At 34.0% G+C, this 27,373-nt stretch overlaps 1 protein-coding gene across 1 annotated transcript in view; it reads left to right on the plus strand.

The window, feature by feature from the left end:
* The first annotated feature begins 4,937 nt into the window (after positions 1-4,937).
* LOC115443577 overlaps positions 4,938-27,373 on the plus strand; it is a 42,864-nt gene continuing 20,428 nt past the window's right edge. The window contains exon 1 of the mRNA XM_030169031.2: positions 4,938-5,258. The gene's annotated coding sequence lies outside the window, so the exon portion shown is untranslated. The remainder of the gene's footprint in view (positions 5,259-27,373) is intronic.

Raw genomic sequence — 27,373 nt, forward strand, 5'->3', positions numbered from 1 at the left:
GAGCCCTGTAACTTTGTACTTACTTGGCACTTAACGAGAAAGCTACAACTCACAAAATAAAGTGAACTGCTAAGGAAATTTTAAGTTTAGACCTAATATCTAGGTAATCATAAATTCTCTTGTTGAAAAATGCTGATGAACACACAAGTTTGATGAAATGCGTCGTTACCTTTCTCTTAGATACATTTTCGTGCGCCAATATAAGTCGCGGGTAATTTTATGGGCCGAATAACGCTCTGATGTGTAATAACGTAAAACAAATGACCCCAGCTTTCGTTCCCGACAATGTATTTTTATGTACGATCGTAAAGCAAAAAATATCTAACGCGATATTGTCACTTTCACACGCAACTGAACGTAATCATTTTGTTACCACATCGATAATACTCAATTTAAAAAAAGAACAGTTATAAATGGCAGTTTTACAAATTCGTTTTTATCTTTTACAAATAAGTAAATATGTTCAAACATTTGTTTACTTTAAAAAAGAACAGTTGGTATAAATTGTGGTTTAACAAAGTCTTTGTCTGGTACAAATATTTGTAAATATTTGAAGCGACAATTGATAAGAGCATGAAATTTAAAACGCGAAGAAGAAATTTATAGCAAAGCGTTATTTTCCGAGAAGATATCAATGTTTTTTTAATGAAAACGTTCGAAGCACAATAGGCATGCTTCGTCGCTACACCGCGGGACGATGAGCATCGCGCCAGCCACATCAGCGCAATTATATAGCTTACTGATTTATTATTTTCACACTAGGTTTTGTTCCCGACTTCGCACAGCGTAATAATAATTTCTTGAAATAAGTTCTAGTATGTAACTTGGTCGGTCTTAGTGGGAAATTTTATATAATACAATTAACCTTCATTACACATGTTTATAGTTATAAAATTACTACAGACATATATGTCTCATATTCAATGTATAAACATTAATTTACAAAAATACGTTTAGGTAACAACTAAACAACTACTTAGTTCGATATGCAATAAATACTGTTATTTTAATAACTGCTAACCAAAAAGTTTATAAATACAGAAAGTTATCTGAATAGTTTCAACCGTATTACTTTCATGTTATATTAGTTAATTGAGAACTGGTCTATATCCAGGCAATTCCCTTAATATGAGGTAACCTTACAATTACAGTAGTTACTAGTGAACAATGTTGTCGCAAAGTTCCGGCACAAACTAACGTCAATAAAAATGTTAAACAAATCTCTCAAAAAATAAGTTTTAAAATTTGATAAAATTAAACTATCTCAGAGATTCTGTTTTTTTTTGTTTATCAATAGTATTTTTGCAATAATGTTTTTTGTATAATCTTCATAAGTATGTATATAAATAATTATTATTATAAATAGCTACAAACGTCATGGGTCGATTTAAGGTCTGCGATATATGAGTGCAATAGTTACCTTTCTGCGTTATCCTTTAAGGATAATGGTATGAACTTATACAAATTTACAGTTATACAGTGTCATTTTGTCATTGCGTTAATAAATAAAACCATATATTCATCTTTATCTCTGCTAATATTGTGCCAAAAATTATCACGAATAACGAATATTTTCACCAAAAGCCCAGTTATACGCTTCAGATTTTTTATAATTGTGTAGTTAATTGCGAATATACCGTGTGGCTGAGTGTATTTCTAGCTGAAAGTATGATGCCGCCGCTGCGACAAACCCTTTTAGAGTAATTGTAGTGTTATGAGGGCGTGTAATATTAAAATTACATTCATTGATATTTATTTTGTGCGAAACGAACACTTTTTTTATTTTACATCTATGGTTAGAACAATTTATTGTCAAGTGATATTTTCAAGAAGTTAAGTATTTAGTAACCCAATGTTAAAAGAACCATGTTTATCCATCGATATATATGTTCTACGTGTATAGAAAATATGTCTATTTCGAGTTTAAATCCCTGCTAATAAACGACATACCGACATCCATTTTTTACATCTGGCGTCAATACATCATATTATTGGCAATGAGATATTTTCCTTTCTGCGGGAAAATCCGCATACCAAGAACTCGGTACATTATCTTAAAAAGGCATAAGGTTAGAATCTTATCTTACTTTATTTATAACGACTATAACGAAACGTACACAAATAGCAACATAAGGTATTGCGTAGACGCTAACAACTTGTTGCTGAGCAACACTACAGTACTAAGAAATTAGTTTAATTATAGCAAAGTGTTTCTAAGTGTTAAATGATTATTTTTTTTTATTAATGTTAACCAACGAAAATAAAATTATTTTTGTTTCTATTTATTTCTTAATCACCAGTCGATAGAGACCGCGCCGTCAGTATATTCGCCGCATGTCATTTTAGTTCTAGTGGCCTCATGTATGAGCTAAGAATCGAGATCGATTCCTATATAAGGCAAAATTATCTGGTTTTTCTAACATTTATTTGTCCCGGACAGGATATCAGAGCCAGTAGATGCCAAGTGCCCGGCTATTGAGGGAATAGTCTTTGATATTGTGAATTTTAAAGGTAACTGTGATAGTTTACTATATGATGACCCGACAGTGGTAAATGGCCCATATAAAATTATTCCTACCGACTTATCTTCGCCAACTTTTCACATAAGTACTATCAATAGTAATATCAATATAAGACAATATAATAAGAACATAGTTTATCCTTTAAGTTATTTTCGCATGTTAGTTATAAATTATTTTATTATTATTAGTCTCTCTTTAAATTAGTTTTCAAATTCGCCATTGTTCTCAGATCTAGCGATTGTAAAGTTTTGTAAATAATATTGAATACATCTATAATGGTTTATAAGAAAACTCATTGTATTAATTGTAAGAATAGAGTGGTAAACCGATGGTAACGATTGTATAAATAAAATAAATAGTATCAACTATAAAGTGTCAAATTCCATTGTGAACATTTTCACTTCGCCTGTGACCCATTTGTTCATTTGTCTCATCTACTACAAAACAAAACTAGACGAAGCAACATAAATCCAAATTAAAAAGAAAACGTTTCGTTTTAAATCTCATAAACAATATTTAACAGCTTAGAAGATTTTATTACATTTTGGGCATTAAAATAAAGCCATCTACACTTCACAAAATTCTTTCGAAATGTACATCGTTTCATATTTTATAATAACATGTAATACTCACCTCTCATTACTCTCCAAATGAATGTAAATTTTTTCCATCCCTCTACGAGGTAAGCTACTGGCTCACAAGGGACGCTTTAAGGCTTTCATGACAAAGGGAAGCAATGACTAGCGCATTACGTCTCACCGCTACTGATCCCTCATGAGACACAATTGCGTATTTTTTATTTAAAGACATGAATAGAGATAAAATTATAGCTGTACCGAGTGCTGCCAGTTAAGTGGACTTTGCACTAACTTTGGTTTAGACTGTGGGTTTTGATAGTTTTAACAGAGAAATATTGTTTAATGGCTCCTGTTTTTTATTTGTTGATTTGTTCACAACAGTTACGGTGTAACTAGGCTTTGAACATTGTAAACAGTATTCACATAGATTTTGCTTAGTAAATAATAGTGTAAAATACTAAAATAAAAAAAGCCAGAAATCTCTGGAAAAAAATACTATTTATTACAACTTAAACAAAAAGTTGGCGACACTGGTAGCACGTAAATACACAGAAATCTCTTCGCATGAATTAAACTAATGGCCTGAGGGGGTATTTCTTTTCTCTGTATGCAAAACAAATTAAGCATTCCAGACTTTCTCCCGTGACACGAAAGCTGCTTCTCGAATTGTGAGCATTCCACAGCAATTATGAAAATCAAAGTCTAATTAACTTCAAAGGAATGTGTAGCTGCGTTAGAGTAAATGTGCTGTTTCGTGTAGAAAATTAATATTTTGCAGGTGTTTGAAAAATCGATATTTTATTTAGTTTTGACTATATCCAAATATAATTGATATAATCATATTAATTATTCATTAAACACAAATCATAAAACGATTAAAAGCAGATACAAAATTATTAGAATCGATTGACATAAATCAATGTAATTTTTCACTAAATTAATACATAATTTTAGGCCTTAACACAGGTCTAAAATAATATTCATAAATATAATTGTCTTTTGACTTAGCACAAAATGAGGTAAGTACCTACTGTAATGTATTTTATTAAATGTATCGAAATAACAAAATTATACGTAAAACTTAATTTTGTCCAAACTTGAGTGAACAAATACCAGATTTTTTAGACCTAAGATGAAATTAAAATTATCTCCTTTGGCGAAAAATACCTAAGGTTTTTAAGAGTATTTTTATGTACATACATAATGATGAAGTCTATATCTCTGACATAGTCGATAGTGTAAACGGAATTAGGTAAATAACAAGATGTGGACTTTCATTAATACATCACTAAAATAGAAATAAAAAGGATTTTGCTAACTAACACTTATAGAACAATCAACGGTTACCCGGTTAAGATTCACTTTTAATGCATTTGGGTTTTAATGCTTCTAATTAATATAACTACAGGCAATTTTGGTACGAATATAACAATTCAAAAAATTCTTAGTTAATAAGATAGAAACATTAGTATAATATCGGTTATTACCAGCCGCCATCATTAAATAATTTAATTTGAATACATACATAACAATAGCATACCTATCATTCCTTGACTCAGATATGACGAGCCACTTACACAAGTATTCAAGCCATTTTTGAAACTTAACAATTTCACTCCCACCAAAGTAAATCAAAGCATGACTATTAACATGTCAATAAATGTAAATGTATATCAGACGACGGCAACGCCGCTGGTTCTCCTCGCCGGATACCGCCAAATCTCCGATTATATGCATATTAGCACGCAATTTTATTTTGCACCAAATCAACGTACGGAAACTGACTGCGTTGTGCAGAGTGGAGGAGAGGGCACGAGCGGAGCGGGCGAGGCTCGCCGGTCGCGGCAGGCGGTAGCGAGGAGCGGGCTGCAGGCGCCATTAGCCACCTCCCGAGCGAGAGCAGCCCGCTGAGCATTCGACTCGAGACCGCCGAGCGCACAGCACGCACACGCGTTCGCTCTCCGCAGCGAAACTTCTCACGTCCGACACAGTCCGTACAACGTGTAACAAAGTGGTGTTTTTGACATATCGTACGTTCGTTTGTCGCGTACACTTTCATTTCACGCTTGACAGTTTTGGTTTTTGTGTTGTTTATTTTGTTTTGTGACCCGCACATTGGAGGTGATCGGTTTATTTTCAATACGGCCGTCTGTTTACGGTGAGTACGCGTTGAATTTTAATTTATTTATGTAGGAACCTCGTCCAGCTGATTTATACCGCGAGAGGAGATCGCGAACCGCATTTTACCGAACGAAGGTCGTGCGATTTGCTGCATTCGAAACGATTTCTATGTCACTGTTTGTATTGGGTCAAAGAGGTTCGTTTATCGGACTGTTATTTACTCACATTCATTAATTAGTTGACTAATTGATTTTCTGGTTTAATCGTTTGCATAGATCATGTAATTTAGTATGCTTGATAGCTTTGTCTGATTTACATTCGTGCGATACGTTCCTGATTACATGTTTAATAAGCTAAACGTAAATTAATAAGCGCAATAACTTAATTATAATGTATATTAATTGACAAAAATCAATCTACCTGCTTTAAACTGATTCCAATTTCATCAATAACATGACAAACAAATTAATTAACAATTGTTGAGTTAATATTACTATAAGATTGCAACATCACAAAAGATAACAAAAGGAACAAACAAAAATCACCGTCATATTTAAACCTATCGTTTCTAACTTGCGTTGAAATCTTTTACAAGCGACGAAAAATAGGGAGACTCGTCTAAAACCTTAAAAATAAGTGCTCGGCTACAACATTGTATAATTATTACATTCAGCAACTGCTATAATGACCACAAATTTAATATTTCGACTGATATAAGATGGACAAGTCAACATTTGTGTCCGAGATTACGATTTGTGTAAATATTGTGAGTGGAATTATCGTCGGCCGTGTTGTCCCTTCACTCATTGTACAGGGTCCTTTTGCGCGCACATGCTTATGTTTTTATATTTATCGCGTTTTTACGCATTAACACATGGTTTATGCAATCCTCTGTTATCAAATAACAAGGGTCATGAACTTATCACCAGGTTCACTTCACCGTTTCCTTACATTTCATCGGTTGCAAAATAACTAACGTAACCATTGGGTTTTTTAGTATTGGTCACCACATATCGACACGTTATTCAATGTCATAAGTCAAAATGACTCACATTCAAAACATGTACAAATCAATTTCCTCCCTATCGAACAGTATTTGGCAATATATTCGGATTCTGTTTATTAGGTTCCCAGATATTTATTGGCACAAATGCTGGTCAAAATATTAAGACTAGCCAATCAGTCCCGTTACTGACCTTTACAGAATTTTACAAGTCAGAATCGCTAGTTGTAAAACCGCTCTAGCGCTCTTGGCTTTTTCCAAATTCGATAAACTATTACCTACATTATTTAAAATAAGACAGAAAATTACAACTTATTCAAATATCGAACGCATAAGCTCCTTGGAACATTTCCCATATTTGTGAGTTATGAATCACGTATCATGAGGTGTAAAGGAATCGTGCCCATGTGCAAAGTTTCATCTCAATCAGTTACGACGTAGGAAGATTGAGCAACAAATAAACAGAACACGCATTCCGATTTATTATATTAATGGGATAAATGAAATCATTGCTTAGGGTACAATTGATCGCGTGCGCGTATATCGCGGGCGTAAATTATCGTGTTGATATCATTAATAATGTAACAATTAAGTGAGAATTTTACGAAATAAATCAGGCGCTAAACACTCCGACACTTGTTACCGATTGTCGATACTAGGTCAGTGTGAAAAATAGTGTACATAACGCAAGTTAATGCTAAATACGTGGCGACGACCTCTTTCACATTGTCCGTCAAATAAATTGTACAGTAGACATGTCTGTCGGAGTACACTAACTGGAGCACATGCCCCCGTTACTGCCACCAGTCTAGAAATTGACATAATTTTTGTCAATTAACATAAAAAAATGTAATAAAACGTCTCACAAGCTTGAATCTCTGATCTCACGCACAAAGTAAGACGATGCGATACTCTGTTTGTAAGGTAAGGTTTTCTTAAAATTTCTCTGAACTAACATTTTCATTAAATTATACTGACATTATCATATATCTATTCTGTATCTTTGTTCACCGTTCTATCGGTTTACGTAAATCCTTTAAGTTCTTTGTGCAATTTATCATAATGCAAGCAGCTGTGTTAATGACATTTCTATAGTTTCATGTAAATGAACGTTCAAGGAACGATTGTTGAATTGCATAACTCGCTGTAGATACAGAGACCATTTCATTATTATGTCGCGTATTGTAAGGAACATAATATTTCGTAAGATTACTATAATCCAGCTCAACATATTATTACGTCGAGGTTTCCTCTATTCTTCTTCATTCAATTACGTTTATCTGTAAGGTTTAGTCTCTTTGTAACCGTATTGAACACTTGAATAAAAATTATGAAACTAATATATTACCGACGAAAGCCTGGATATTGTATTCAATCTATTTAAAAAAATGAATACAATATTCCTTGTAACTCATATAAGCATAGATTGTAATAAACACAATGATTAATATCTACAACCGTTTTTTCAAGTGGTGCATATATTTTAACTTCATTGTTAGTAATATTTTTTTTTATAAATGAACATTTTGATGTTACACAAAATTTTATAGAAATATAAACTATCGTCAAATTGTAATTACTTAACTGTTGTTAACTTCGAAGAGTAGATTTACTCCATAAGATAATCGACTGCTCTATTAGGATCTGTTAACATAGAGCTTCATATAAAATACATGCACTTCCTTTGATATCATTTAGCTTTGATCTGTTGAAATGTAACGAAAATGCAATATCTTCTGCTATTATGCTATACTGCACCTTAATATACATATGTTTATCTCAAGCTCGTTTCTTGTGGACACAATGCAGACAGTAATGTAAATTTTACTGCGCATTCCTTTGGATGAAATTACAGAGTCTCGTAAAAATTCATTAGTCTTTTACTGACAAAATTGTTTTACATCTTTCAAATCCAATTTCTTTGCTTTTTCTTTCCCACTAAATATGAGTACTGCCATATTTGTTGCAATATATTATAAAATAAAATACGTGTTTTTTATTATTTTTGAGTTATATCTATAATCTCTTAAATAATAAACTACAAATAAAACGATGGCTTGTAGGATAATACTATATAACTCATAAAACCGGTTAAATGACAATATCCGCTGTAACTACGATGATATCTACTTATTAACATACAAAAATTTCATGTTTCGAGTCTTACTGACAACCCAAATTGTTAAATAAAAATGGGTATGCATAACTCTAATGAAATACTAATTAATTAAGAAAAAATCAATACGTAATGACACAATTTAAATTAAAACGATGTCACATCAGTTTGGAATTATGTCCAACAGTAGGATAATAGACATCACGTGGCATATAATGATGATATCAGAAGTCTAAATCATTTTAAGATCCTGCACCACCGGTAAAAAACTGATATGTGTTATATCAAATTCCTTATGATAGTGAGTTTCAACTGGGTATTGAACTTTTATATTATAGACACGCCGTATTATTGAATGGGCTCAAGCGTGATAGTGCAACTTATAGAAAATCATCGTAAAACAAATTTACTGTTGCGTTTCGAACGACCAAGATATTTCCGCTAAACCCATAAATATTACTAAACTTTTTTTGCGTTTATTGAAAAGACATTTTTAATTTTACAACCTGCCGACGAGACAAATGCAATAGTTATGATTAACAGCGTTAAGGTCCAAGTGCAAGTATGTTGTATCTTGTATTTTAGATACTTTTTATGAAGTGTATAGTACATCTCTGTTGACACACTGGATGTTCCTTTCAAAACTAACACTATACATGTTTCGCCTATGTATATGAAATCAAATTCCATTTCATCACACCGTCAAATCCTCTTTTCTTTCTTTTAAGATTCTTCACTAGATCTGTGAGTGGTCATGGGCGGCAGTGCTTACTTACCACAAATTGACCCATGCTTCTCTATCATCCCTCTCCTATAAAAACATCATAGAAACCAAAAATAATCAAGTAATCGAATGGCACCATGATGTAAAGTATCATATAAAGATGTCAAGGCCGTGCAGTAGTGATGTTCACATTGACATTGGCTCGAGTGCCTGAGGCATCGGAACTCGAAGCCAAATCACCCGCGCCGGCGCACCTGTGCGACACACAAACCTAGCAAAATAATCTTCAAATTTTAAAACTATGCAAAGTGAAATTGATTCCTAATTAGCAACACTACGAGATTTCTTTGACTATAACGTATATATTTTGAAAAGCCGTAAAGCGTCGATTTTATTGCATGCGATACTCTTTGATGTGGGCTACGAGTGGATTATTATTATATGAAATCATGTTGTTTATGCAACATTACACTTAGCTGTACACGAGTTGCATCTCATGAACTACACTATATTATACACAATATTATTATGTTGATCATTTCGTCAACATTCGGAAAGGCCTCGTATATCGTTGTAACATCAAAGAACTAGTGACTTTATGTCCGTGACTTAAGTGAAAACACACTTAATATAATGCACCTTCCAGTATCACAAATATTAACGATCTAAATTTCAAAGTGAACCGAGATATAATTCCAGTGGTGTATAGCGCATAATTAATGAACGTATGTGTATTGTATGAGCGTTTTCAATCGCTAAGACTCGAACAATTTGTTTTTTGTCGTCGCGAACATGTGAACAGGCGGGCATAGAGCGGCGGTTTCCCGCGGCGGAGCAGGTCGCTCCCGCGCGCCGCTCACTGCTCACTCCCACGACTCCAGCCTTCCGTCTTCACCGCGCGGACGCACAATAGCTACGTTACCGCTTATTTTTTCCAGCTTTGTTGTTTACGTTAATGGTTACCGTGCCTCAAGAATTCCTGGAAGAGAAACTTACCTTTTTCTTATGTTTTATAGAATCGATATGGCTTCCGCGTATCGATTTTTTGCCATCGACGGCGTCGATACCAGTCCTTTGGGACTGGCGCCGACCTGATCCAATTCTGATGTGGAACGCGTCGTGCGATAAACTTTGTCTGCTGGCAAGCCGAGTGCGTACCTCGAGCTGACGAATGACCGGGAAGTCCTTTCGTCCGTTCTAGTTTTAAATTGCTGTGACTAATTACTGTACGTCTTAAGTGAACCCATGGACTAATTGTAATTGTTTGTGCCGCTGTGTGCAGTAAACGAATTATTAATGCCGCCGCACATCACCACTTGGCTTTTATATTGTTTAGAAACAGCCGAATGGTTTCGCCGAGAACTGTGCCATGTGGCTGCATTAAAGGTGACGACGACTTCGGTTATTTATTAACCTTTTAGAGCACACACTCCAGACACTTTTTGCCACTTATTTTTTGCACGGTTCGCATTTAGCTCTCATGTTACCCGAGATAAAATCTGTTGCGTTGTTACGTTATGCATTCGGCCGTTGACTCTAACTAGCGTTTCAGTCGTGGCATAGTTCTAATTACTATCGAACAATCTGACTGTTACATCTGGCGTATCCGCGGTGGCTTACTGTGGACTCGGGGTTTCGACCTTAGGCCGCGAACAAAGATTACCGTTGCTTGCTGTCTTTTTTACTTTATTTAATTCCGCGAAGTGGTGTAACGGTGTCGCGTACATTTGTTTTGGTTCGCCCGCGCCGCCGGCTTGCGCCATGCTTATTACGTTGCATCAAATTGTATATCGCACCCGTGTGTATTATATCATACCGTCCGCTCAGAATTAATGTCAGTAAGAAAACGATTACTCACAACACAATTACTTACGCAGCGGTCATGTGGCCAGAACACTATTGCGTTACACTTCACATGTTAAATTAGGCATTGTGAACTTCTATACACTTGTATCTCTTTCTAACATGCACGAACAATAAGAACATACATTAAGGCTAGTCTTTCATGTATGTTAGCACAGAGTGTATCGTAAGGCCGTGGGAAAATTTTAGTCCCGATGCGTAAGGAATTCACCGACACATAGGAACGTGACCACAGAGCGAGGACACGTGGCTACCTGCCTACCCTTTACGCATTGTGTCTCATGGCTCGGTGCAATTGAATATTACTTTGAAACTTAACTCTTGGGTTACGGCCGGGTGCGCAACAGTCCGCAGAATTCCGCAGCGACATACGTACTCAACCCGTGCTTATCCTCCAGATGGGAGGATAACGTCTATTCTTAGTTTCGGAACGTTTCCTTTGATTTACTTAAATAGATTTCCCCCCGAGATTTATAGACGGTTACGCGCTCTATAACGTTAAGCAATTTACACACTTGAATTCACAATGAATCACAAGTCACATTGTTATTGTCTCAGACTTGATATTACGAAAGGAAAGTTGCAGATGAATTGCAACTTTAGGTGTGACACTAATTAGACTTTAAATAGTACTCATAACTACAATGAGATAAGTACATTTAATATGATAACATCGATATTGTTTGCTCTGCATTACTTGAAGCCTAGTACAACACTAACATGTTTCGAAGCGTCATTTCACCGCGTTCATATTGATTCAGTTGGTAATGTACATTTACATTTATCAGATTACAGCTGAGTGGTTAAACAAACCGAATTTCAAAATAATTAATAGGCACTACCGGAGGTTACATGTTAATGAGAGAGAGATTAATGAGAGCGCACTCTTTAGCTATTTATGTTGAAATAAAAAAAATGTACAGCGAGCCATAATACAGCAATTCGATTTGTTTTTGTTTTTTTTATATTTCTGGCAATTTTTTTCTAGTCAATTTCATCTTGTGGATAGTTTTAGGTATATTATTTGAAACAAGCAATAATTTAATCAAAACAGTAGCTTAATTTATGTCGTTAGAATAGAAAGTTAATGCTCAGAAATACAAAGTAGTCATAGAATATTACTTGCGAACATTCATATGAAATAATTAACATGGAGCGGAGAGTATTAATTTTATTTCCGCTTATCGGCGTCAGACGTGTAAGCGACTTATATAAATCTTGAATGATTGCCACGTGATAGGTACTCTATGCCGGTACACTGCACAGTGTATAGTGTTGTATACAGCACTCGTACGCAAGTGACAGGACAAGGCGACGCGGACACGGCCGACAGAAACGAAAGTGACTCGCTAGATTTATTTACACTTGTTCGGAATAGAAGCAAACACTTCTAAAACTGGTGTCCACTTTACATCTGTGGCCCGGTCCGCCTCGCTATTTATATCGCTCTAAGCGAAGATCTGCCTCCATCTAAGGCAAACTAGATACATTGCCACTTGGCAATTAACCGTGCTTTGTGTTCATTCAAACGTTCACTCCCTTCCTTTGTTCCAAATGAATTACCGACAACTTGCCACCGACATTTTTTTCACGTACCGCATTATACGCCGGGTCGTCGAACCTCTTAGGAACCTTTGTCGGCAAACAAAGTAAGATTTGAGAGTGTTTGCGGTCAAAGTTTACTGAAACAATTTCTGGAGTCCCTCCTTCATAAGCATAGATTCAATAAAACTATGAGCATCGTGCCCGCCGGCTCGCTAATAGAAACAGGAAATCGAATTTCGCGGCTGCGACCTGCCACCGAGACAACTCAATAAAGATAGATATTTCAGTACATCAGGTCATGTTCAAAACAATGAACCCCGTAAATAGAGCATTTGGTAGCCGTTTGGATGATTGAATCGGTGACGGCTGACGGGTGTGAGCGACCAATTGAGCTTGTGCCTAATACAATCGGATGTGACACTCAATGTGATGGAAGGGACGCGGACGCATCACTAGGAAACGATCAAAACGAGATTTATTCACAGGCATGTCAATAGTCATAAGACACCCTTTTGAAACTAGCTTCTTCCATCAAATAAGTAATAATTCTCGCGAAGCACCTTACATATATATATATATATATATATATATATATATACATATAAAGCAAAGCATAGGGAATAGCTACTAGGAATCATTAAATATTAATCCGAAGTCATTGAACTTAGTCCGATACATTGCTTTCTTACGGATTCGTAAACCAAAGCATAATAAAAGTAAAACTGGGTGAGCAATGGTTCTGTAATAATGACAAGTACTGAGAGAAACGGAATGCTCCATGTATTGAGATAATTTCGATTTCCTTTTATAGAAAGTAAGATCGGTCGATAGGTGGCCATCAGGCGCAACAACACCCAACTAATTCGCCAGGAAACCTGTTCCACAACTCGAAAGACGTGGTATTATCGGAATAACTTCTTGAGCTCTAATGGAATTTTAATTAAACCTTAAGAAATTATTCATATAACAATTTCATTCAAGTGATAAGTTCTAATAATTGCAAATTATTATATAAGAATATAACTCATATGTTGAAAATCACACAAATCTTAACTGATAGTCGCGTGAATCGTATAGACTTAACCACGACCTTGTAATACATGTATAGATATAGTATAATGTTAATATTGAGATGCATGTCGATTATGTGTCATAAATCTGGCCGGACATTTACAAAAATATCTATAAAATAAAGACCAATACGCTTGCACTATTTTATATCTATATATATACATATCAGTCAATTGCGAATAACACATGTGCCTATGATTTCCGTATCATCATAAAATTAAGAAAAATATTCTTTTAAACCGCTCGTATCGACACTAAGTTAACTCATGTCAAAAAAGATACCAAAGCAATACCGAGATTCATAGTAGCAGAATGTCAATTAAAATTTTAGTTTGTAGAATCATAAGATAAAATTTTTATTTATAAAAAGACAGATAGATATAGTCTACTGATCCGTAAAAACATGATATTTTTTCTATACCGAATCGTTTCTAGTTTAGTACTATTGTATAACTGTGTTACTACTGCACTACAAATGCGAAGAAGCCTTTCTATCTTCTGATAATACTGCAGGTAACACAATTGTCTAGTAGTGCTGTCATCGACTATAAAACAGGACTACGACAAAATATTATGGACCTGTTTCACGAGATTCAAGTAAATTTTATTTAACAGCTAATATAATGCTTATTTTATTACCATTTCTTTCGAGACTTAGATTCGTGTGGCACTTGTGTATTTTCGGCTTATACATATATGTAACAAATAGCATTTTAAAGCCCTTCGAAATTGTAAAGCCTTCACTATAATTAAGAAGAGTTCTTAATTCTAATAATCCACGTTGGCGAAGAGCATAACTAAAGAACATGTAAAATTAAAATACACGAAAGTATATTTCGGCAATAACTTATTCCATAGAAATATATGATTGTAACCCAAGTCGTTTAAAGGCAAGTATATATACACGGTGAAGTCTCATTTGATGCTACGCTTTTACGAGTTTGACTAAATCCTCTTGCGGAGGCTGGATTGAATGCAAAATGTCTTCTCATTCACACAAGCGGCGGCTATAAAATTGATTATAAACGTATCTAATTTAATTTTATGGTGGCACACCAACGTTACTTATACGATTCATTCTTATACGTTTAAGGATCGAGTTATTAAAAAAATATCCACTCAGTATAATTATAATGATCTTTGTTAGTATTTAAATAATATACCGTAAAATTGAGTACACAAAACACCTAGATTTTTTTTTAAATATACTAAGTGAGTAATCGAAAGATTTAATAAAACGAATGTCAAGTTTTATACAGTTTTACAACAAAGCTGCACGGTCTGTGTCGGCATATAGTGGTATCAAATATTCATTGACGTGTTCAGTTCAACCGCTTATTCCCTCCCCGGAACGAACCCTCGTAGACAGCCGTTCACATACCCATATATACCATATATACGATGGTCTAACTACAACGATATTTTTATGTGGACATCTCACGAAACGCTTTCTTTTAACAACAATGTAACAATTCAGTTTCAATAAATGTATCTAAGGAGCATGAAACAAGCTTAATTTAAACAGTACATTTTATAGAATTATAATTGTTCGAACGTATGAGTAAAATATTTATATATTATAAGGTAAATAGTGATGAACCTGTGTGACCTTAGTATGAACAATCGTACGAATTTGTTCTACTAGGTTTTGATATCGTTGTTTAATCGTCGTATCACACGGTAGTTTACCAATGAACAACACAGGTTAGCAAAACAAATTGCAATCTGTTACAGGCGAGTGTGCAACCTCCCTCGGGGGAAATTTCTTAGTTTTCCCCCATCTCGTGATCTTCCCCTGTTTAATGGCGGCGTGCGAGACAGGAAACCGTCTCATTGGGGTGAATATACCTTAATTGGCATCTGAGATGATAAAACGAACCTACCTTGTTATTACTTCACGAGCTTGGAAGAACAATTTTATTTACTTGTATTTTGGTATAATGTTTTATGAGTTACATCACAAAACTTAGGCCAGAGTTCGTCATGCTACTGGTATTTAGCAGTAGTTAATATAGTAATACAATTCGATCTTCAGCCATGTATTTTATCAGTTTAAAGCTTGCTTTAAATCTCGCTACCAATCGCTAAAGTAAAATTTTGCCAATAACCGTATCAGAAATATCTAGAAATGGAACATCGTTTTAACGTGCCACTTCCACATGTCACAGATAATTAAATTTCCTACCTCGTCAGGAGTGTATAGTTCGTGACATTTAGAACTGAGTAATCGAAAACATCGGAACTTGTATATTGAAATTACTCGATAGTTCAATTTGCAATTGCAAATATCCGGCCGTCGGCCGTGCCAACAATGGCATCGTATTTCGCTTCTCGCAATATGTAATAGACCGCACGTTTTCATTAGAACTGAATTTATTCATTTCATGGAATTCAGGAGATACCTGATCGCGCTAAACTGTTGCCCCAATTAATAATACTGACCCATTTCTGGATTCGCAGTCGAGTGCCGCGCAATGTTTACGATAGGTGTTATTTAGTTTATACAGTATTCAGTCATGCACGCCAATATACAAAAGTGTTAGTGCCGCCTATATAACACCTTAAATGTTCACAAAAACATTAATGTAAATAACGTAATATTATGGAGCGACATAGTCGCGAAATATCGACCAAGCTCCTTAAATAAAGATTTAAAAAAAAAATAACGTATTGCATAATCTTTATCTTTTGTATCCTAAATAAAAGAAAAATAATTATAGGTTAAAGTTAAAAACGTCTTAACTCAATTTCATTTTATTTTCTAAGGCTGATTTCTTTCTGTCAATAGAATTATATATAACCATGTAAACTTTTTTGAAATATTATAAGGTGGTACTAATATAAAAATGCGATACTTATAATGTTTTAAAATTTATAATAGTTCAGGGTAAATATTTTACTTTGGATAGTTACATATATTCGGTCTCTTCTATACTAGGTATCCACTTATTCGCTAGCAAGCCTTAATCTCTTTTTTGCTATTTGTGTTGTCGCATGGCTCATCACACGCACTGGCAATATTATAGTTTTTCTATTTCTGTGAGTTTAAGGTCGTCGACATGTAAAAACCACTTGTCTCTACACGTCGCTACCAGAACCGGCCTCCGACAATAACAAAAATCAATCATTGGCGTTGTCCGCTTAGCATCAGACTCATTGACAAGCACCCTCGTCAAGTCACGTCCATCAATCAAATGAATATTCTATAGGTATGCTGGTTCGCTTTTCCGCACACAGATTTGTCAATTGTCAATAAGTATGACTGGCGGAGGACACTTCGCCTTGAAGTTCTTTACGTCCAACATCACAAAGACAAGGATCGATGTATTGATGTATCTATGTCGTTGGTTGGCCGTACAAGGAAACCTGAAAAGTGGACATAGCCCTATGAATTAATCTCTGCCAGCAGCAGGCTTATGCCAAAATGTCAAACACAGATGTCGGAATAAATATGGAAATGATTTGTGGCCGGCTGGAATGTATGGTTCGCACTGTTTGGATTGTAAACAAGCAACAAAAACAATGTTTTGTTGTATACATAATATCAGCAAAGGAATGTTATGGATTGGCAAAAGAGGGCTTAATCATTTTAATGCATTTCTGTTCTTAATAAAACATATTATGCCAGACTGATATATATGTAAGTACATGAGTTTCTTAACCCGTTATGTATATCACTCGTGATTACTGTGCCCCTAGTATTATTATGACAAATAATACGTAACTAGACGGAATAAAATTGACAATGAATTATCGTTCGTAACGCATGTGAACAACTATACAAAACTGATCACCCACTCCTCAATTGTTGGAGTTTCGCACGAAGGCTGTTCTTGGTTGACTTAGCAATTACTCGCTATGTCAGACTATAATTACATGCCTAATTATTTGCCTACGGAATACAAATCGATACTTATTGTTGTCTATACACTTTGCTCCTATTGAAAGCAATATAACTCCGGTTGAGTTTGAAACTAACAGTTGCATCGTTTACCGTTATGGGCGAAATGCCAATATTAACACTTAAGCCTCTTGCAAAATAGAAGATTGTGACAAATATCTCAGTCGCAATCCTATTTTAGATTCTAGCCATAGAGAATCATCGTCAATTTCACTTTGTGTTCAGATTAAATCTCTTAACAAATTTATTTTGTAATGGTTTACGCTTCTAACAAGCATACTCGTAATTGTGTAAGAAATAAATATCGCATTAAAACATTGAACTACCGAAATGCCCAGTTGTAACCATTTTGTTCAACATATCACGCCTGAGGAATAAACAAATAGTTTATGCATATAAAATGTTATGTATGACGCCATTTTGTCGAGAAGCCCGTTATGCGAAGTAAGGTACACCAAAGGAGCCGTATCAAATATTATTCCTCACGACCAGTTTCTTAATTGTCCATCAAATTGTGATGGCAAACAATCAGCACTATTGTCTGAATGAACAGAAAAGAGCGAGGAATTGCGCGACAATAGTAGACGTGTTTCACGAGGTAAAAGTGCGAACAAACAATGGTGCCGATGCCTATTTGATTCCGTGCTTTCCCTTTTGTCAAATATGCTTGAGCGAATTTTCATAATAATTCTGTTCCGCCGGAGAATTTGTTTATTGCTAATACCGTAGTGGAAACGAAAATTATGCTGGATATATTGTGAATAGAGGTGAGCTACGAAATGGCGATTTGACCTAAATATCACAAATCATATCGATATAACGATTAATTTTATTATATTTTTCAGTAGAAATTATTACGCATTGCCGCCGTCAATAAGCATTATTAGATTTAACATCTAATATGTAAAGATGACGAACCCATGCCATGATTTACGTATGTACTATGTAGTAAGAAATTCTACTGCTTAAGATCAAGCGTGACAGTAGTAGTCTATGAGATAATAAGACGGGAATTAGTTCGGCCTCTAACCTTACAGTTTACACGATGCGCTAGTTACGGTTCTGTCTACCTTTTCAAAAATTAGTATATTAAGAAATATCTTTTCGATAAAAATAATTAAATTAAACAAAACACACTAGTTGTCTTAACGTTAAACACGCATTAGCGTGTGTGCAAATACAATCACGGAACTGTTTATGGAACATGACGATAGAATTGTGCGGAAGGGTAAACAGATATTACGATAAGAGCAAGGTATCCTTATCACTCGGTGACGCTTCGTATGTCATACGTAAAATAATGTAATATTGTTGTAACCCTAGTGCAATCGTTAAGCCAGGGTTTCTTTTTCTCTTTTAAGAATATTTTGCTTTAATTAGTGATTTATAGAAAAATTGTATTGCATAGAAATCTTGACTGAAGTGGTTAAAAATATAATAAAATCGAAGTACTCTTTGTAACATAAATAAAATGGTATTTCCACTATAAATCGATGAAATCTACTTCAACTTTTCTAACTACATATGACTCTTTACAATAAAATCTTGGCTACACGCCTATTCGTTTTATATGTCTATTGTCTTGTTGAAATATTATCTTTATTAATGCTGTTTCTTAAGCTAGCAGCCTTATCCAAAGAGATTCGTCATCCTCGCCTTGAAATCAACCACAGGTAGCGGAAAATACGTAAGGCTGTTTAGAAGGTTTAATTCAAATAGTGTATGGATTTGTCACTCATTCCACAAAATGCGTACCGTACGTTATCTATGGTCGAGGATTTTTATCCTAGCACTGGCAAAGACACTAGTCCTAGATGTATAGCGTAGTTTAAATATAATAGAAGAAAATGTCGTCACTCGACAGTCACCAGAATTATGTCGGTTTGTCCTATTTGATGTCAATGGTGGGCTCAGAGGATGGCGAATAGGGCGACTGCCCAGTCACATGCTGAGACACAAAGAAAAAACATAACACTTCATCGGCAATCTGGTAAATGATGGCACAAAGATCTGTCGCCGAGAGCCTCGCATTAGTTAAGGCCGCTACTGCTAGATGTATTTAGTCAGTCCCAAAAAAAGACTCATTGAGTAGAAGTCAAAAATACATTTATACAAAGTTCGTCCTAAACCCTGGACGGCAGCGTTAACTTTGACTGCCAAAAATATGTAGTCCGGTTTGCCTTAGAGAAAACGATAACTATAATTTCGCTTTACTAAAACCCTATTAATTTGTAGCGTCTTGGCTACTATAGGTAATAGTAATAAATTGTTTATACTAAATCTATGACTTTGACCCCGCAGAAAAAGGAACTACCTAATGTATCTACTGTAAACCAATAAAATGGGTCACGTCATGATTTAAAAATATTAACATTATTGAATGCAAACAACAATTTACTATTAAACTTCTACAGTATATAACAACAGCTTTTGCCTTTTTATTCTCTTCTATTATACTGGCTGGCTTATTGACTTGCCATTCTATTATAATCTCCTTTCATGCAATATTTTTCCGTATTACCTAGCGATTGCTTTTCGACATCAAATAATCGATAACAAAATTGTATCGTAGATTAAAACTGAAATGAGATATCTATTTTCTAATATTACTCATTAACCATTAAAGATTGTTGATTATTTTATGTTCGAATGCATACTAAAATGTAATTTAATATAACCAATCCTATTTCAGACCGCAACAGTGTAAATAATAGCTACTGTAATAATAAATCCTAAAGTGGTTGTTAGAATGTTTGGTGAAACCTAAATTTTATGAACAAAACTTAATTTATATCTAAAATATACGCATACTTTTCTTGAAATTGAAAATGAAATTCTTGAATATGAAATTTAACTTTCCCTATTTTAAATCCAAAATAGATATTAACTTTATCTAAGATAGCCAGTTTGTACGGCAACAATGATATCGCTAACACATTATTTTATGAATAAAAAGTTAAGAAAAAAAATTTTTAAATAGTTTTATCTTACTCGTAATATAACTATAGTCATATTTTTGAAAACATCCAAGTTCTATCAGGAACTCTTCATAGACATAACTTGTCTGTTAATTCACGTCACTTACTTCCAAGACAACACAAACCATACTTATCGCAGAAATATGGACGTCACGTGTGTTAGAAATCCAGTTAACGTTATCAATAATACAATGCATAAATCATACGGCGGTAATAAATCTCTCAAATTATAACGTTATTCCGCAGTTATAAAGTCTAAATAACATTTTCAATATAATGGATTCATGCCAAAAACAAATTTTACCAATACCTGCGTCAAAGATCTAATTATATTTGGTGGATATTATAATCCAAAGTATTGGTGATTATTTTTTATAACACCATTAATATTGTTTATTTATTTACTTCCGTGGAGTTCAATATTATATTCATAAATTATAATTTATTAACCAAAATAAACTTCTATTTGGTAAGTGCTTGTTCATTTTTCCTGTTAAATTTAAACGAACTCCAGCCTTGATAATTGTAGCTCTCTTATGTTCTTTGTACTTTGGAACGACCCAAAACGTAAAATTTTACTTGAATATATGACACATAAAGTAATGGCACATCATCCAAGAATATCCACTGTGCTCTAAAGATCTGAACAAAAATGGTGTAAAATTTTTAGGTTTCCATAAAGCTTACTGGCTATACATACCGCAGCAAACCTGTTTTAAACACTGATTTTTATAACAATTAACCACCTGGTCGAGCCGTTGAGTAGACAGAACTATTAATAAACTCCGAGGTATTTTTCCTGTCAAAACGAATTAATAAAATTAAACTGAACATGAGAACAGGCCCTTGACACCTTTATGTCCATTCACATTTTAAGCCACAAGTAATATTTTTATCAACCACATTCATTAGCATATCTCGAGACGTGACGCCTGCTGGTATCTTAAGTGCTTATCCTATTTTGTTCAGTCCGTAGTGGACATGTCAACCGTATAATAACGTAACAGTAAGATATGTTTACGCAGACCACAAGTCGTGTGCCATCAAGAGTCCCGGTGTTCAAACGAAGTATGTGAGGCGTCTATCTTATGTGTATTTATGTATTGAAATATCTCCACAATTTTGTCTTTAAACTTTACATTTAAAGCCAGTTCTTGTAAAATACCATTTTGTATATTATAAAAAAAAAACGTATTTTTTAAAAATATTACATACATATACGCACTAAGACGACTTCTGCTTTAAGATTTACTTAGTTAAAGTAGTTGTTACATGGCAAATAAATAAATACTTAAATAAATTTCAAAATGATACTTCAATAAAAATAATATTCACTTTATTTTATTATACTGTAGTTTAAGGTACATATCATTAACAATTAATTATTGAATTATATGCATCAAATGACAGACATTACTGTTGCATCCATGATTCGCCAAACCTACTTCTGTGTCATGATTTGTTAAGGGTGAGTTTATGGCGATATTGGGTACAGATTCTAAAATCAAAAGTAAAGTACGTAACCGTCCAAACTATTAATTACTCAAAAATAATTAACTCACTATAAATCTTTACTGTTTGGACACACTACCGTATCTTAAATAGGTAATTGTTTGTATAATAATAATTATTTTAATCTATGGCGCTACCTATTTACGAAATACAGGTAGTCATACGCACTGCAGTCATAATCACCTGCGGCCTAAATCTATATGTTCTTAGTCACGTAGTTTACACATAAACCGTTTTCCTGTTACGTATTTGTTGAGATAATAACAATATTAACTATTGTTTTCGATAATTACATAAATCCCGATGAACTATGTTTGGAATGATATATTTGTATCTCATAAATTAAGGCAAAAGGTGATCTTTAATATGTTAACGCATTCAATTGCGTCTATTAATGATGCATAAAGCGTCTTTATTTTTTCTTTAAACATAAAAAAATTAAACTGAGCAATATCAAAAGGATAACGTTACGATTTTGTTTAAGGCATGAATAAGTCGGCTCGAACGGTGGAACACCATTATCATACACGAAATCTGAATGTGAAGTGGTAGTTTTAGCCCACCTTTTGCAATAAATTATAATTTTAGTCCCTCAACATATTGGCGCCTCGTCTGCATCGCCGTAACGGGGCCCTGCGCTTTTGACGTCCAGCGTGTCATTTGTCAGCAACCGTTCGTTTTTAATGACTTGGCAGACTTAATAAGAATCCATCGAGCGACAGCTTCCAACCGACGTGCATTTAAGTTAGGTAGAGTTTGTACGAACTGGCATCACTAAAATTAACTTCAAATACAGTTCAAGAAACAGTAAAAATAGCAGACCACTGTCAAATTCCCGCTAAAATTGTAATTAAACTATTTTTGTAAACGTGAGCAGTTACTTATAATTCTTGTCCGTACAAAGTAAGTTAAGTGCCGAGTATAATGCATGGAAACAACAGACATGCAATGAAGATTCTTGGTCAGATTTAAAACAATTACAATTTCTCACTCACTCGGACGTGCGTTATGGAATTATACGTAGTGGTAAACATACTTTGGGGATTATGCGATATGTTCAAAATGTATTTAAATATAAATTATAATATACATTCATTGCATATACCGGATATAATCATGGCATAACTAGCGGCTAAAATGCCAAGGACGACAGTTAAGAAAACCAACACAAAACTAAAATCAATAATTCTACCGAATACATCATCACTAATGCAATATTTTATATTGATTACGATATGATATTACGAATAAGTAAGCAATATATACCGGTAAATACCGATAATAGGGAATAAAACTACATTATTCCAGATTGCGACAAGCAAATACCAAACAATAACAATGTTATGCAAAATGCACGATATGATATGAGTGATTGTCTATTGTTACTCAATAGATAAATATTAAATTAAATGTACAACAAAGTTAAACAAGTTTGTCACGTGATACGTATAGTGATAGTTCCTATCACGTATCATTTGACTTTCTAAGGAATAATTTCACTTGACGACTGCTATTCGTACAGTGCGTTTTCCCAACTCAACACTAATGACTATTATTTGATTTTGTTTGTTTTTAGCGTAAATGATTGTGTACTACTTATGCACTGAATGCATAGTTCAATAATATTCTTACTATTTATATACCTTTATTCTACTAATTTATTGTTAAAACAAATCAAATCTCTATTAATTTTAATAATTGATTATTTAACATTATTTCGGTTAATTAATAAAAAAACATCTATACTTTACAAAATATATAATCTCCATGTTTAGAGTGAACAAAACAATACTCAAAACAAATTATCACGTAAGCCACGTTTCGACATGTCCTTTCATATTATCCTACCTACCGCCTTTCTACATAAAGTTCACTAAACAACTTTTCTCACCAAACCATGACATCTTTATTAGAACTATAAAAACCTCAAAACCAAACAAACAAGACTACATTCATAGCACCAAAATGATCATGTAAACCACTCAAAACAAGATGGATGTTATGAAACTATAATAACAATGTGGTATAATAGCCTCAGTTTAGTCTCGCGTGCCAGCCCGCCGCAACGCACTTCGTGTGTTGATTGACAGCACCGAGGATTTGTAACGCCTTATCCGGTATACAGATGTGAATACCAAACTATTTTCTATTTAAACTTAGCCGGTTCAAATTGAAATACCTAAATATGTTAACTATTTAGAAATTCACTGATAAATCATAATGGAGGTAAAATGTGATCATTGCAGAACAAGAGTTTTCTTTTTTGTTGATACACCTGTATGCCGAACGAGATATTCATGTGTTAATCACACTTAATGTTCTGTAGAATAATTAATATGGTATTATCTCTCATACTCGTGGTGCATTGCCTCAAATACCGCTAGCATACCTAACATTACGTTGCGTTTCTGACACCCTTTTATTTGCATGCGCACGCATTTCCTGTTCTCACGCAAACATAAACCAAAATTAACATACTTTTTATTAAATCGTGTAAACGTTCTCATAATGTTGACGGGCGTCTGATACGGATTATAATGTGTCAAAAGGTTTATGTTACTTTGTTTATCATTATTGTGTTTTATTCATGATTCATAAACAAACACATGTTAATGGTATGCTAGTGGTAGCTTATGCGCATATTCTCTAGCCAGCAGCCAACACGTCGACTATTATTTAGTATAACTACTGTTTGTCGTGGCTCTGTTCGTTTTAGTGTTGCTTGTCGAGTATAAAAATAATATAATTTAAAAAAATCAGTACGGTATTTCCGAAAATTACCTTCTACATCCGCTCTCGCAAAGTTTACCTCTATAAGTTTTATATTTAATGGGAAGCTATCGTATTATAAAATACAACCCTTGACTCTAGAGCCTGTTATAACCGAAAAACGAACTAAAATAATGAAATACATAAATAATTTAACCCACCGCTAATACGACACCAAAAAATAACACTCTTTTCACACACGTGTAACAATAATTCAAATGAATATGCATAATGCATATCGAAAGCGTTTAAACTCACTACAATATAAAATTTATTACTCTATGCATTTGCTCATCATTTCCAAGTAACCATTTTAATTATTAATATTCATGAAACAATGTAGGTACTTAATTTCCTTTCTAATATTTTGAATGTAATCAAATATTTGGTAATTGAAATACGTACTTATTTAAAATGTGCAATTAAGAATTTGAGGAAACTTATGACATCCACAAGATATTAAACAATAGCCCTATATCTAATTAATCTACACAATTATATTACTCATTATATCGTTATTGTTCATCAAGAACGAGCAAAATCGATTCTGATATAACAATATTCATTATTGGTAAGAATTTAATTTTTTTTATTTATGGAATTCGAAATTGAAAGAAATAGAATTGTAACATTAAGGTTTAGAACCATCAACATAATATACTGATAATAATCAGTCCGCCCCGTGACCAAGTAAATAAAATTAATAAGCACGATATAATCCGTAAAACTCGTTTAATTTCAATGTCTACCATTCGATTAAACATAAGGAATTATTGTTGAAAAGTAATTGATTTTTATATACGACTAAGCTTAGGGAACATCGCGTCGTCACACACAACTCGTACTTAGAACCGAAGCAAAACACGGAAGGAAGTTCGAGCCCACAGTAGAATACAGAGTGGCTACTTAATATATATAATTTACTGTCCGTCGGTCGATCGGACGACATTACAACTCTTCCTATATTTAACACGTGTTTATCTTTTTTATACTTTACAAGTCGCATGTAACAAAACGGCATAAGAACGTATTAGTGAAAGTGTACAAGCGCCCACGCGTAATAAGTACAATTCGAGAAATTCTAAATTAAAAACAACAGCAAATATAACATTTGAAGTGCACTCGTTTTTATTATGTTGCGAAGAATAGAAAGTAAAGCGTGGTGCACACCGGTGTACCGCAGCCGCGCATTCGTCAAGGGACGACCGTAGTAATGCGGAAGCTGCGACGTGACTCCTGCCCGCGGGCGGAATTGTTAATCGCCTCATTTATCATTGCAGACGAAAGTGAAAACTGGCTACTGTTTAACAATTGTATATTCACCTTTATAATTTAGTTACGCTTTTACACTCTGAATACACTTGCATTATAATGAAATGACGTTAGCCTTTTTGGTAATGTTCACGTGGATGTAATAAAAATCAAAATCACATTTAAGCTCTAGAGAGTGCAGTTCAATGACCTACCCAATTTTCAACCATTCATCATTATTGCAATATTTTGTCTTTTTTATTGTATCTATGCTGCTATACAAATTACCTACCCGCTAGCATGCTAAGCGACAAAATGTGAATATAACATTAATAATATTAAATTTAACAAAAAACATATTAACAACGGTAGAATGTTGTAATACCGTAATGACGTATTAACATGGAAACAAAAATTAAGCATAATCATCTCAGTCTACGCTGAATCTATGGTTACATACTCGTTTTTTACCATAAATATTATAATATATATTATATCTGATTACACATATGTATATACTTAAGAATATTACTATGAGTCTAGAAATATGCTAAGTACCTATACACTTAGCATATTTTTATAAAATAGAAGTAGAATTCGACGTTTGTTATATTTAAAAAAGTTGATCGTTTCCTTTTTTAAAGCGATTTTGGATTCTCGATTCTTTGGAAATTTTAAAAGTACATAACGAACAAAGAGCACTTAATATCAAATGATAATATTATGCTATTTTACCAGCACAATGTGTAATACATAGACACAGGAAAGAACATACAAAAAATAACTGATCATGCTTCTTTTTTTACATTATCATTAGAATACATATTCTAGATAATAAGCCAGTGCAATACTTTCATTACAAAATAATTATAATTAATTCAGAGCTCTCTATTATTATTTCGCAAGCACCCATCACAATACGAGTGACATAACGTATTGTGCGAGTAAAAGTGAACCGCGCGAGGCATGTAACCACGCCTCTTATGGTGCGCCGGCCACCGTGATCTATGTCCTAACACCGTTAACACGCAGCTGTGCCGTCGATTAAAATGGCAAAAACAGTAAAAACCCTTTGCAGCCTTTGTAACTAAATTAGGTGTTGCCCGCGAATAGGCTCGCGTGATTGATCATTCCCGGGATATTCCTCTGCGTACTTTTTTATATAACCAATACCTACCATCGAATAGGAGGTCTTGCTAATTTCCAAATTGTATCCAAATCAAACATTATTGATTGAATTTTTGCGTCTACTTATAACGAACATCCAAATATATTCACAAATTTCAGCATTTATAATATTAGTAAGATAAAAAAAAGGTTAATGTGTTAAGATATGATTCTACGCTATCGAGCACTATGACTCCAAAAGAATCGCAAAGAAATCAATGCAATGTTTCTTTTAATAAATGTAAAGATCAA

The sequence above is a fragment of the Manduca sexta genome, chromosome 12 (genome assembly GCF_014839805.1).
Source record: "Manduca sexta isolate Smith_Timp_Sample1 chromosome 12, JHU_Msex_v1.0, whole genome shotgun sequence".
Classification (NCBI taxonomy): domain Eukaryota; kingdom Metazoa; phylum Arthropoda; class Insecta; order Lepidoptera; family Sphingidae; genus Manduca; species Manduca sexta.